Genomic DNA, 13,619 nt, shown 5'->3' with positions numbered 1-13,619 from the left:
ATTAGAGTTCTCAGAATTGATAGGTGGCTTGAAAACCAACCTAGGAAATGAGAACCAAGGGCTTTCTGTAGGGCCAGGCAGCAGCGGCAACATGGTCAGTGTGCTGTTGTGGCCACTGTGATAAGGCACCTTCATTTGCTCTTCCTTTCCTTGCTTCATAGCTTTAAGGTTCAAAATTCTGGGGAATAATATCAATTTGGCTTGGCAAATGTCAGTGCTGGTCGCAGGCTCTAAGAATGGGAACAAGCAAGACTTGATCCACATTGTAAAAAAAAAAAAAAAAGGCATAGGTTTCTACAATTCACTAATTGAATTCACTAATTCTCTAAAAGGCTCTGGCTGATTTGTCACCATGCCATTCAAACTGAAGCTCTCCAGTGCTCAATAAGGAGTCAATTACTTCACAGTCCTTAGGATCTACCCAAGCCTTGTATTTTCTGTAAATGAGCCCTCCAAATTGGCAAACACTCTTGGGAAGTGTTTCAATTGGATATTCTGTTAATTTACCAATAATCATCTCCTAATGTCATTTATTACAGAAAATTAGATGAATGTAGCATGAGCAGAAAAATATTGATTGCTGCTCTCTGAATTTTTAATATGAATATTTGATTTATAAATTAATTCTTCATTTTATTAATTACAAGAGTGAGGCAGTTTCCCAACCCAAGTTATGATGCTGAGGATTATTGTGACTTTCTCATCAGCAATTTTAGGTAATGATTCATTAAAATGAATTTCTTTCCAGGTTTTGCGTCCTGTTCTTGCAAGGTGCCTCACACTTGCTTGGGTTTGTGGTTACCTTTTTATGGTCCTTCCCTAGCCATTTTTTCTCAATCTATTTGCCCATTCTGGCCAATTTTTTTCTGAGCGTCTTCCTCAGGGGGTTGGCCTGGTTGACCTCTACCATGCCCCAGGATCCTATAACCTCATTTAGAAAAGCATTTGGCTCTAGTTGGTTCAAAGGGCCTCTGAGTGTCCAAATGTCTTTCCCCAAAACCTAGCCACAGCAGGCATGTAGCAGGGGCACCATTAATTACTTGTGGAATGACTGAAAGAATGAGCAAGTGAACAAATGCTTGTTGTTTTTTCAAGTATCTTCCACAGTGACTCTCCCGTTACATGTTTTAAAACAAACCCCAGATATGGAGAAAATGCAGCCTTTGTGATTAGAATTTCAGGTTCCAGAGTCAGACAGAACCCTTTCTTTGCTATATACAAGCTATGTGACGCAAGGCAAATAAACTTACCTCTCTGATCCTGTTTCTTCATCAATAAAATGGGCATAATTAGATTCTCTATATCACTGGGTTTACCTTGTGGAGGTCTTGTGCAGAGGGCAGGACCAACCTCCCACAACCCAAAATTGGTTGAGATGTTGAGATTAATGATGTCACAGATGTACCAAAATGGTATGAAAATATTTATTGCATCATGAAATGGTCTAGGGGAGGACTGGGCAGCTCCTAAATTGGTCTGAAAGTGGCTTGAAGGGCCAGTGCCTCTGGCTTTTCCTGTGGTCAGGGGATGGGACTAGAGTGAGTTTCCATACATGGGCAGGAGTTCTCATGGTTTAAATTTCCCTTCTGGACAAGGGATGGAGTGTCTGAGCCCTACAGTGTAGGGCTCAGTATTTAATAAACGGATTATTAATGCAATGGTTGATTTAATCCTTTTAGAAACTTTTGCATCTACTATGTATTTTCCTCTTTATAACAACCCAAGAAATTGAGAGACTGGGTCCAAAGTAGAACTTGTACAAAGGCCAACAAATGGTAGCTGCTGACCTCACTATTGCTATTCCCATAATCTTCACCTGCCTTGCCACCATCACCATCACCATCACCATCACCATCACCATCACCATCATTACTATCACTATCACCATCACCATGGCCATTATTACCATCACTATCACCATCGCCATTACTATTGCCATCTCCACCATTACTCCACCAAATCTCCAGGCAGTAAGTACTATTGCCATCTCCATCCTTACCATCATTGTCGTTGTCGTCACCATGACCATCATTACCATTGCCATCACCATTGTTACCATCATCATTGCCATCACCATCATCACCAATGCCTCTGCCACAATCATCAACAGCATCATTGCCATTATCACAATCTCCACCGGCATTGTCATCACTATCGTCACAAGATTTCTCTTAGACTATCCACTTTCTTAGGTTGGAGACCTCTATTTTCTGCCTTGTTGTGGACCAAGTGACATTAGTTAAGAGTAACAAAAGCCATAGGGTCACCCAGCTTAAAAATAAGGACTTTCATCTCTCAAGGAGCTATAGTCTAAGAAGGGTGGTTCCCAGGGGCTCAATGACATCTTTAAAGACCCTGGTTCTTTTCTTCTTTCTGCTCTGTCATCCTCATTGCGTTTACTTGGTCCTTGGCTGGTTCATAAGATGAAGGACAGCAGATCAACATTCACACACAGAAATGTGCGTTTGGTAGAAAAGGGGACTGTTTCTTTCATTAGTTGTTTTGTTTGTTTGTTTGTTTTTTATTTATTTTTATCAGCAAGTAAAATCTTTTGCTCCTTTACTGATATCTAGTGGGTAGAGGTCAAGCATGCAGCTAAATATTGTCCAATGGTAGGGCAGCCAGCCCACCACCACCTCCAACAAATGTTAGTAATGTCAAAATTGAGAAATTCTGATCTAGATAATTAACTGAACAAATAAAACAGGCATGCCTTTCAACCCTATCTCACAGGGGATGTTTACTCTCCCTGTTTCTGTCTCTGTCTCTGCCTCTCTGTCTCTGTCTCTTTTACACAGTCTTTTTTTTTTTTATAGTGTCACTTTATAAGTGGAGAGAATTATGGCAGAGACTGAAGAGACGGCATTTTATTTCACTGTATCTCTGTCCTCTAACACCTCAGTGCTCACAGCCCGGGGCCTCTGGTGCCCCAGCATAAAATCTGTGAGATTTAAACGTATACTATGAGATGCCTTATAAAACATACAAAATATGATCTGACAAGGTCCTTTCCCAATGCCCTCTTCTGCACAAAATCTCCAGGCAGTAATTCAATTTCAGGGCCTTTCTCCTATTAAAATAGGTGTGTGACGTCACCCAAGCCCTGGACGAAAGCACAATCTTATAGTTGGCACTGAGCATTTCCTTCTTTGGGTAATGGATTTTATTTTGCCAAAAATGAGCATTAAAGAGCTTCGAAGGAGACACCATTGTTTTTAGATGGTTTTGTTTGCCTTGGAAAATGTGAGACGTCACTGCATAATGATAACAGCCATTAAGTTCGGGTTTGTTCTGGGGTTAATGGATTACTATAATGCTGTGGGAAATTATTTTCCAATAAATGTTAAATTTCATTTTTTTCTGAGCCTCTCTCTCTTTGCCACATGTTCAGTGTTTTCTTCTTCTGTGTTAAAGATGTGCAAAGCCCCGAAAAGGGGGCTGATAAAACCTGCTGTTTTATCATTTCTGTCTCTCTCTCTCTTTTTAAAAAAAAAATTTTTTTTTAATGTTTATTTATTTTTGAGACAGAGAGAGACAGAGCATGAACAGGGGAGGAGCAGAGAGAGAGGGAGACACAGAATCTGAAACAGGCTCCAGGCTCTGAGCAGTCAGCACAGAGCCCGACGCGGGGCTCGAACTCACAGACGTGAGATCATGACCTGAGCCGAAGTCAGATGCTTAACCGACCGAGCCACCCAGGCGCCCCTCTCTCTCTTTTTTTTTAATATCCCACGTTAATTATTAGTTTGCCTTGGGGAAAAGGAATGGTACTAAGTATGTTTCCTCAACAGAAGAAGCTTGGTGAGCTTTGTGGATACTTATTTCTGTGCGGCTCACATGCATCGAACATTGGCTGTTTCCACAAAATTCCCAAGTTCATCCTGGTGGATTATGATCGTTTCGGTTACCAGTGTGATCCTTTTAAATTCATCCTTTATTACTGTGGTGGCTGAGAATAAATCTGTTAGGCTGACAGGACTGCCTCAGAAAGGCGTTCGGCACAGGTCTCTCTGTCACATTGCCAGCAGTTTCGGGGCGGTGGCTTAAAGTTTTCAAAATGGGTTTGAGGAAATACACAGCTTTCCACATGACTTCTTCCCCTTATCCGATTCTTCCTCCTGCTCTCTGAGGTGTAATCACCCACTGCTTCTGTTGAACAGCCGGAGGCCAAAAGGTCAGTTTTTAGGATGAAACAACCTGCATTCACTCTGTGAACGTTGATGGAGCACCCAGGACGCTCCAGTGCACAACACAGAGACACCCTGAGGGTCCTGACCCCAAGAAGGTCACAGTCCATATTCTCCCAGAGTCTCTACACCTCAAACTCTCGCTAGCCCCAGGGTGCTGAGATAACACAAAGACTGGAGTGCCGAGTCAGACTTGGGAGAATCCGAGCCAGATCTTTCCTAGTATCCAGCTTAACTGACAGTTTAAGGAGACAAGTTATTGCCAGGCACGGGGGAAGCCGGGAGAGGTCACAACCCCCATGGAGTCCCCAGGCCCCCCTCTTGCCACAGTAGAATGCTCCCTCCTCCAGATGTAACAAATGAAGTCTCTGAGCAATGCCTGTGGGGGCAATGCTTACATGAAAAAGCTATTTTGATCGCGAAGCATTTCTATTTTACACTCCAGTGAGCACAAAGGTTACCTGACGTCTTCTGGGGGAGGTACACCCCATAAATCCAGGGATTTTGGATTTGTTTGCTGTAAGCACCCCAGATACCTCAGGTGCATCCCGCTGAAAGCACTCCATGGGGGAGGACTCTCTCCCAGTAAATACATCATCTGTGTTTTCCAGGTCAGTCACTGGCATGTTCATGAGGGGATTGCCTGGGTCACTTTCCTTGCTCTGCCAAGGCATTCTCTGAAGAGAGAGAGAACAGATTGCAGGCATTGTTCATTGTCCTCCCAGGAGCCACGACTGACTAGCAGGGTCTGGTGCAGGTGCTTGGGGACGAGCTTGGGTGTGGCAGCAAATGTGTGGCTCTGCGCTCCTCTGAGCAAGCCTGTCCTGTGCATGTGAGGCCTTCGGAGCACAGCCAGTTGCTGAAGGTCTTTAACTCGGTTTGGCAGAGAGAAGAGACTCAAACCAGGGTCCCGGCGCTCCAAGGCTTTCCAGCAGGGTTCTTGTGTATCCCACTGGATTAAAATTCAGACTCTGGAGTGAAAGCACCATGCACCCTCTACTCCTCACCAGCTACAATCTTGCTCACCTTTCAAAATCCAGAAAGGTGAAGGACATTGCCAGTCTCTTTTCAGGGCTTATTCCGGGCCAGATGCTGGGCTCAGTGCTTTATGACTACAACCTAGTCAAATACTCCTCGCTCTCCTTTGGGGCGGGCCCCCTCGTTATTCTCATTTTGCAGACAGAGAAACTGAGGCCCAGAGAAGGTTAAGCTACTTAGCCATGGCACATATCTTAAATGTGAAGAGAAGGTAGTCAAAGCCGGACACACTCTTGACCGGGGCATTTCAACCACACACTGCGTTTGATTAGAGAGGATTTCTTTGCAAAAGTGGGTTCATCAAATTGCCATTTGTCATTTCCAGCCATTCTACCTCCCCACATTAAACAGTATGAGTTTCCAAGGAGCCCCTCTTCAGTTCCCATCCTGCGGAGTGTGAATGGTTGTTATAAGTAGAAAGCGAGGGCTTTCAAACAAGTTGAAGGAAAAAGTGCTGAAAGCCTAAGCAAAGAATTGAGAATGGGTTTTATGTGCCAGGACCCTGTGTTGTGGCAACACTTATTTGAGTTTGTTGACAAAGATCCAACGTTTGTCGGATGGCCATCAAAATGCATGGCGCCACTCCTTGGTCAGATCATATAGTAGTAACAGCAGCATAGGGAAAATAGAGCAAACTCTGGCCTCCAAACCTGTCAGGTCACCTGTGACCTGTCTTTACCTGCTTCTCTCCTCCTTAGGGCTCCTTTTCTCTACCTACTGGATGAGACAGCCTCTGAGCAGGCCAGCTCAGTCCTGCCAGCTCTGACCTGTATTTGGCCGGCCACTTCCTCCATGGAACTTCTGATAGAGTCTGAGCATATTGCAAACACGGATGTCTCACAAACATTATGGGTGGTGGCTCTTTTATCTTTTTGGATTCTTGATCCCACTTGGGAATCTAATCACATGGGAAACCACAGATCCTCTCCCTAGCAAAATCTACATATACCCAACATTTGGCCCACAATTTCAGAAGATCCTTCCTCCAATGCCCATGGATCTTAGGCTAAAACCCCCAGTGTTAGGCAACAATATACTTGCAACTTGGAGACAGAAGCGCAGGAAACTGTGTTCAGAAATGCAATTCATGCATAGAACATGAACAGAGTTTCACAAAACTCCCCATTGTGGTAGGCAGTTATTGGATGGCTCCCAATGATCCTTGCTTCTTGGTACTCATGCTCTTGTGTGATCCCCTCTGCTTGAGTATGACCTGGTCTCAGTGGCTTGCTTCTGATGCACAGAATGTGGCAAGAGTGAAGGGATGCCACTTTGGAGATCAGGTTATAAAAAAACTCTGGCTTCACTCTTGCTCACTCTCTATGTGTGGCTCTCTCACTTGCTCTCTCTAATGGACACTGGCTGCCGTGCTGTGAGCAGCCCTGTGAAGACATACATGTGGTCAAGAGCCAGCCAGAAAAGTCTGTGAAGAACTGAGGGTCTTCATCCAATGATTCACAAGGAATGAAATCCTGGCAACAATGATGTGAGTGAGCTTGGATCCGGATCCTCCCTCAGTCTAGTTGTAAGATGACACTGAATTTGAAACTGTAGTTCCAGCAGGCACCTTGGTTGCAGCCTTATGGGACACCTTGAGGCAGAGGCCTTTAGCTAAGCTGTTTCTGGATTCCCAATCACAGGAATGCTTATTTTCTGAAGCTTCCAAGTTTTGGGGTAATTTGTTACAAAGGAATAGGTAACAAGTACACCCACAGTCTAACTCCAGGTGCAAAATATGACATAAAAGCTCATGAAGCCTCTGAAAGGGACACTCGGGAGACTCGGTGCCTTTAAGAAGCATGAAAACAGCAGCCATGGGATCCCAGGCTGGGGAAAGTGAATGACCTTAACTCCATAGGACTCCTATGCCACCCAGCCACTGCCAATGCTAGGTTTCTCATGGTATCTGAGGCCTCCTGGCTTTGCCTTCTTGGGTTCTGGGTCTTTTTCACAGACAAATACAATAGGGAAAGAAAGTTGATTGGCTCTCATCATAACGAATGATGAAGTGGTCATCAATTCATTTCTCCAGGGCAGATGTTCTGTGGCCACAGAGAAGGGGTGACCTTTGCTCAACCCACAGATAAGACATTATTTTTTTTGGCTCCCCAGTCAACGCATGGGAGTCATGTCACAAAAAGCCAAGAGGCTGTGGTCTGGACAAATGGCTCTGGGCAAACCGGCCGCTGTGATGAAGGGCAGGTCATCCAGAGGTTGGGCATGTCAAGCTAGTTAACCATCAGAGTGCAAATCATGCCAGCAGAAAGACATAACGTCAGCCACCATAAAGCAAGGAAACTACCAGCAAGGCTCCTGCAGGATGGAGGTGGGCTGGAATGGGGAAAGCTTGCCTGAGGATGATAGCAACAGGTAGGCTAAAGAGGCTAAAGACTCCATTAATATTTAAAACTTTCTGGCCCTGGGGCGTCATGCACTGATAGGAAGGAAGGCATTTTCCACCTCATTGTCTGGATGTCCTGTGAGTAGTAAGAAAGCCCAGTTGGAGGGAGACTAGTGAAGGAGGCGGAGACACTGGGTACCTTCCTCTAGTTTCCTCCAGGGTACCTGCATTTCAACAGGGGACTCTTCGGGTTAGGGAAAAAAAATTCAGATTGAAGGGAAATGAGCTGCAGAAGTTGTGCTCTATTCATCACTGTCTCTACTCTTGGTTCTAGAAATTACCATCCCTCAGAGTTGCCCGTGCCTCAACTAGGAAAAATGGGAGGATTACTTTGGAATTCTATTGTGCCCGTGCAAAGAAACCTGACCACAATGCTTACCTCGATGGAACTGAGGTTCTGAACCTTTTTTTCAAGCCATGACCTTCTTTGGCAGTCAGGGGAGTCTTGTGGAAAAATATTTTTACATGCATTAAATAAATAAATAAATAAATAAATAAAATAAAACAAAACAAATGTAGGACTACAAAGGAAGCCAATTATTAAAATAGTTATCAAAATAATTTTAAAAATCCAAATTTGGGATATAGTGATAATATGTGCTTTTAAATTATGCATTAAATAACTAATAAACCACCAGGATTTCAAAATAGTGATAACTGTAAATGATAAATCAAAATAAGGTCAACAATTGTAACGTTAAATGAAAATGTCTGTGATTTTTATTCACAAAGTCACAGGCATTGTTGATACTCTTCTGGTCTGTTGCCCACACTCACAAGGGGTAGAAATGCAAAATGTTAGAGGTTTATAAAAAAAAGGTGTAACTTTTCCCCTGCAAGTTTGAGACTCTAAATGGTTTCTCACTATGATTTGGGATCTGTAGATTCAGAAAAAAAGATTTATTCTTCTGATGGGGAATATGTTTTGGGAGTAGCAGTCCAGGGCTGGTGCAGCTGCTCAAGAGAGAATCAAGGGTTCAGACTTCCGGCTTCTTGTTCTGATATCCTTAGTATGTGACTTTGGTCCTCATGGCTACAAAATGGATGTAGCACCTCCAGGCTTTGCTTCTGCATTTCAGTTAGGAAGAAGAGGGGAGAGGAAGAGGGAAAAGGTATGTGCCATCTGAGTCTGTCTGTTATCAGAAAAACAATAATTTTCTTGGAAACCCCTTTCGGTTTTCTTCAGTTGACACCTCCTTAGCCAGAACTGGTGACTTGGTCACCTCCAGCTACATGGGAATCTGGGGAGAGAGTATTCTAACTGGGTACACTGCTGCCCAAATGAGGGTGGTGTTAGCAAGGCTAAGGGGAGGGGACATTGGGTAGATTAACCAATGTTGGCTACAACTATTGTCTAATTTTTATTTATTTATTTATCTAATTAATTAAATTATTTTTAATGTTTATTTTAGAGAGAGAGAGAGAGCGCGCACACGCGCAAGTGGGGGAGGGGCAGAGAGAGAGAGGGAGACACAGAATCCAAAGCAGTCTCCAGGCTCTGAGCTGTCAGACAGAGCTTGACACAGGGCTTGAACTCACAAACCGCCAGATCATGCATGACCTGAGCCGAAGTTAGAAGCTTAACTGAATGAGCCACCCAGGTGCCCCTAATTTCTTTCTTTCTTTTTTTTTTTAAAGATGTGTTTCTTTCCTTTTTTTTTTTTTAAGTTTATTTATTTATTTTGAGAGAGAGAGAGTGAGAACGAGGGAGACAGTATGAGCAGGGTAGGAGCAGAGAAAGAAGGAGAGAGAATCCCAAGCAGGTTCTATGCTGTCATCATGGAGCTCGATGTGGGGCTTGATCCCACAATATGTGAGATCAAGACCTGAGCCAAAACCAAGAGTTGGATGCTTAACTGACTGAGCCACCCAGGCACCCCTGTTGTCTGATTTCTCGACAAGTTTTCTCCTCATAATCTTCTGATTTCCATCATTCCCATTTGGATTAGCTGTGGAGGGATTCAAGGTCAGCCTCATTCATTCATTTATTCATTCATACATTCATTCACTGCTTATTGAAGGTCCTGCTAGGCACTGAATCAACTATGTTGAACAAAACAGCCGTGATCTGGAGTTCTCATGGAGATGATAGAAAATGTAGTGGGATTATAAATTCATGAATGGTGAAGAAACACAGCTTCTTTATTTCCTAGAACTTGTCCATCCTACCTCTTAACCTTCTCCTGCTGGGAAGAGACCAAGCTTAAAGGAGCCAGTTAATAATATCTCAGGTTCTTATGGTTTCAACGGTCTCTTTTCAGTTAAAATATCCAGTGTGTTCAAAGTTCACCTGCCTCCCTCAGTTGGTCCCACTCCAGAGCATGTGGAAATAGCAGGGGTCCGCCATATGTCCCTGAAAATGGTGGGAGGCTTGGGAAGCCAGACCCCTGCCCTGCTCCACCTTGCCATGTGCACCCTGTATACCCTCTGCTACATCTAGTGCCTGTGAATTGGGGCAGATGATTCTGGACGAGAGCTGATCCCACCAGCGCAGTGAATGTGAAGTAGGCAAGGCCTCTGCCATCACCCGCCTAAGACACCTTCTCATCCTGGGGCCTTGGCTCCAAGGGCAAAGCTCCACCCCCGTGTCCCTATCTGTTCCCCTCGCCACTTCTCAGATGCCTGCACCTGTCTCATTTCTCCCTAAAGCTGGCAATATGGGAGTCCTCTGTCCCCTCCACCAGTCTGCTTGATATGTGAAGAAAGATCATATTAGTTAGAAATATTGGTCTCTTCTACCTGCAGAGACAAGCTAGCAGGTCAGGTCAGTTTTTGCTTTCTCAGTAAGATGAATGTACTGACAGCCAGGATCTCGGGAGCAGGACTTAGATGTGTGTGTGTGTGTGTGTGTGTGTGTGTGTGTGTGTGTGTTTAGATGTGTGTGTCCGTGTGCATTGGTGGGAGGGGGTGGGGATGGGGATTAAGACATTCCTTTGCTATTTGCGGTCCAACATCCCTATTACCCAAAGAATTAATGTTTAGAAACTGAGTTTTTTTTATGGTTATGCTGGACACGGCACTATAGCTTCTAATAAAAATTCAATCAATCTATAAGCAAGGAGGCAGGGCAGTGTTTTGATTAATTCTCTGGTTAACCAAGGATTAATTTAAATTCCTGCTTTGTTCCAGAATTGTAATGCAAAATCCTTGTAAAGTGTTAGTGTCCTCCCTTTCTCTCTTCCTCTGTTGACAATTGCTAACGTGGACTCTGAAGTCACCGCCCTGTAGGTGTACAGACGAAGAAAATGCCTCAGGGCCACAGCTTCCAGAAGGTCTTGGAAAAGCTGCTATTTTGACTCCTTGCTGGATTTAAACTCATTTTGCCATGTGCCCCTTTATCCTGAGTTAGGGTAACAAAATTAGGTTCCCTGTGAGTCAAGTTCTAGTGCATCGAGGTCTTAGGAGGCTGTCAACTCTGCAGGGATGGGGGCAGTGTCTATCTTGTGTGCCAGCTTGCAGGGCCTGCCTGGCACACAATAGATGCTTTATGATATATCTAAATGAGCAAATGACTCTTGTTAGCCAACAGTTCACCCTGCAGGCATTAATATTCCCTCTGATCCTTCAGGCTACCCTCTGTGAAAGAGCTCTATCTGATAAAGTGGAATCTCACCTGGCTGGGGGCGCGATAAAGAATGCGTATCATCCAGTTCTCTTTCCTCCATTGCATTCCTGGGAAACTTGTGTCTTCCCAGAAGAGCTGGAACTCAGCGCTTGGCTTCTCTCTCCCCGACGAACCAGCTTAGGCTCCCCCACGTTGTGTCCTCTGGATATGAGGATGTGAACCACAGCCGTTACGACTGTGGGCTCTGGGACCAGACAGGGCTTCTTGAAGTCCACGTCCTAGTAGAAAGACTGTCCCAGAAGCTCCCCTTCCATCACTACATTCAAGTCGCTCTGGCCTTCTCCATGCCTTTGAACATGCCAAGCACAGTCTTGTCTCCAGGCCCTTTGCTAGTGGTTTTTCTACCCAAAAACCACTTCCCAGAGTGGCTCACTCCTTAGCTTTCAAACCTCTGGTCAAATGTCTCCTTGGAGGGGCTTTCTTGCCAACACCAGTCTTATGAAAGGAGAAGACAGGATTCAGTAGGCAGACGGGGAAAGATTAGGGCCTGAGGTCCTGGGGTGGGGAAAAACACCTATTTTGGAACAATGCTGGGAGTGTCTGACCACAGCAAATGCCCTCAGGCGTAAGGTTCTTCTTAAGAATGTAACATACCCCACCTAATCCCCCTCAGGTTTCCCCTCAAGAATTTGACAAAAGACCTAAGTAGGGCCAGAGACCACCCTCAAACAATGGAAACAAGCCAATCAGGAGTAGACAACCCAGCGCCTACAGCTATAAAGCTGATAAGCGCAGAACCTGAGAAGGAACTAGGGGGCAGGGGTGGGAGAGGGCTGACAAGAACACTATAAAACAAGGACCCTTGCTTGTAGTCCTTGGGCAGGGCATTCACTTTCGAACGTCTCCTCTCTGTAAAGAGACCTTTCCTACTATTCTTTCTTTCTTACCTTATATTCTAATAAACTTCTGCCTGATGCTCATTTTGTGTCCACCTCTTTATTCTTCGAAGCAGTGAGACAACGAATCCCGGGTATTGTGGTAAAGAATCCTGAAACACTCTCAAGCAAGTCCTCCTTCCCTGCCAGTTCCCTTGCGACAGACTCCCTGCTTTATTTTCTTCTGGCACATTCCAGCCTGTGCGGTTGTCCATGTGTTTATGCAGATCCCCCACTGGAATGTCAGCGTTATGAGGACAGGGGCGTTTACTGCCTTGTTTTCTGTTGACCCCCACTGCTCAGAACAGGACCTGATACAATGTAGACAGTTGAAATCTATTTGTTGCAATGAACAGAGGAATGAATAAAATCGCCTAAAGCTTGCTCAGACTCGGTTTCCTCATCTATCAAATGGCTATAATATCTTCCAGGTTGTCATGAAGATTAGTTGAGATCGTGCGTGGAAGTGATGGCCTTCATAGGAGCTCTTGATATAAGATGCTGAATTTGAAGTCTCCCTTGGCCACCGAATATGTTCTGGGCTCCAAGGATCAGTAAGGTAACTCCAGACCTTATTAATTAATAGCTCTGACTTTTAGCTCTGCTGTGTGGACAGGTAGAAGAAATATCCCTGCAAACAACTTAATTCCTTAAAGCAGAACACTGCCACCTGGCACATTATTGTTATTTCAAAGCTAGTGCTTTGAGGCGTTTGGGAGCAATCTCCTTGAAGGCATTCCTCTAGCTAAGGCATTAGAGCTCAGACTATAATTTCACTGTAAATGTGTCTTTCCTCTTTAAGCAGAGGGTCATTAAGTTTAATAGTGTCAAAGTGCTCTCTGTATTACATGCAACTTAATTAGCACACCCGGAATTATTAAACAGCCCGTTCGCACTGAGAAATATATTTATACTTCTTTTTCTTTGGCTTATACCGATTTATCCGGCAGCACACCGTAACTGTAAATTACAAAGGAGTAATTATTTGCTCCTAAAAAGGAAGAAAGAAATTGAAATGTGGACGGGCACATGCTTGGCTGGGATGGGGACTCAGGGGGCATGCGGTGGGAAGGAAAGCTTGGTGGGCATCTCATGTCTTCAAGAAAGGTTTCCTCGACTCCAAAACTGGGTTAGGTCTCCTAGTTGTGTCTTCTGGAACTCTTCTTCCTGAACACATGTATCCCATAGGTTTCTCTGTTTACCATCTGTCTCCCACTCTAGATAGGGGAGCAGAAGTGCAGCTGCTTCTTTATAAAGCAGATCTTTATTCAATACCTGCTCTGGGCCAGGGATTTTGTCATTGTGTGTATGTGGGTTGGGGACAGGGTTACAACGGTCATCAAAAACAGAGTTGCTGACTTTATGGAGTTTACAGCCGAGACGAGAAGATGGATATTAAATATAAAAAAAAAAATTACAACCACAATAAGGTATTTAGTGCTATGAGTGTCTATTTTGGAAGTTCGACCTAGTCAGGGAGCTCAGGAAAGTTT

At 44.4% G+C, this 13,619-nt stretch overlaps 1 long non-coding RNA gene across 1 annotated transcript; it reads left to right on the top strand.

Annotated features, from left to right (window-relative positions):
- The first annotated feature begins 7,471 nt into the window (after nucleotides 1-7,471).
- Nucleotides 7,472-8,136, top strand: LOC128314641 (uncharacterized). Its single transcript, XR_008296507.1, has 2 exons — nucleotides 7,472-7,595; nucleotides 7,901-8,136. It is a non-coding gene; the product is annotated as an uncharacterized LOC128314641 (long non-coding RNA).
- The last annotated feature ends 5,483 nt before the right edge of the window (nucleotides 8,137-13,619 follow it).

Source organism: Acinonyx jubatus, chromosome A2 (assembly GCF_027475565.1).
Source record: "Acinonyx jubatus isolate Ajub_Pintada_27869175 chromosome A2, VMU_Ajub_asm_v1.0, whole genome shotgun sequence".
Taxonomy (NCBI): Eukaryota; Metazoa; Chordata; class Mammalia; order Carnivora; family Felidae; genus Acinonyx; species Acinonyx jubatus.
Note: the sequence above shows the minus strand (reverse complement) of the source record. Positions and strands in the feature narration are given on the sequence as shown.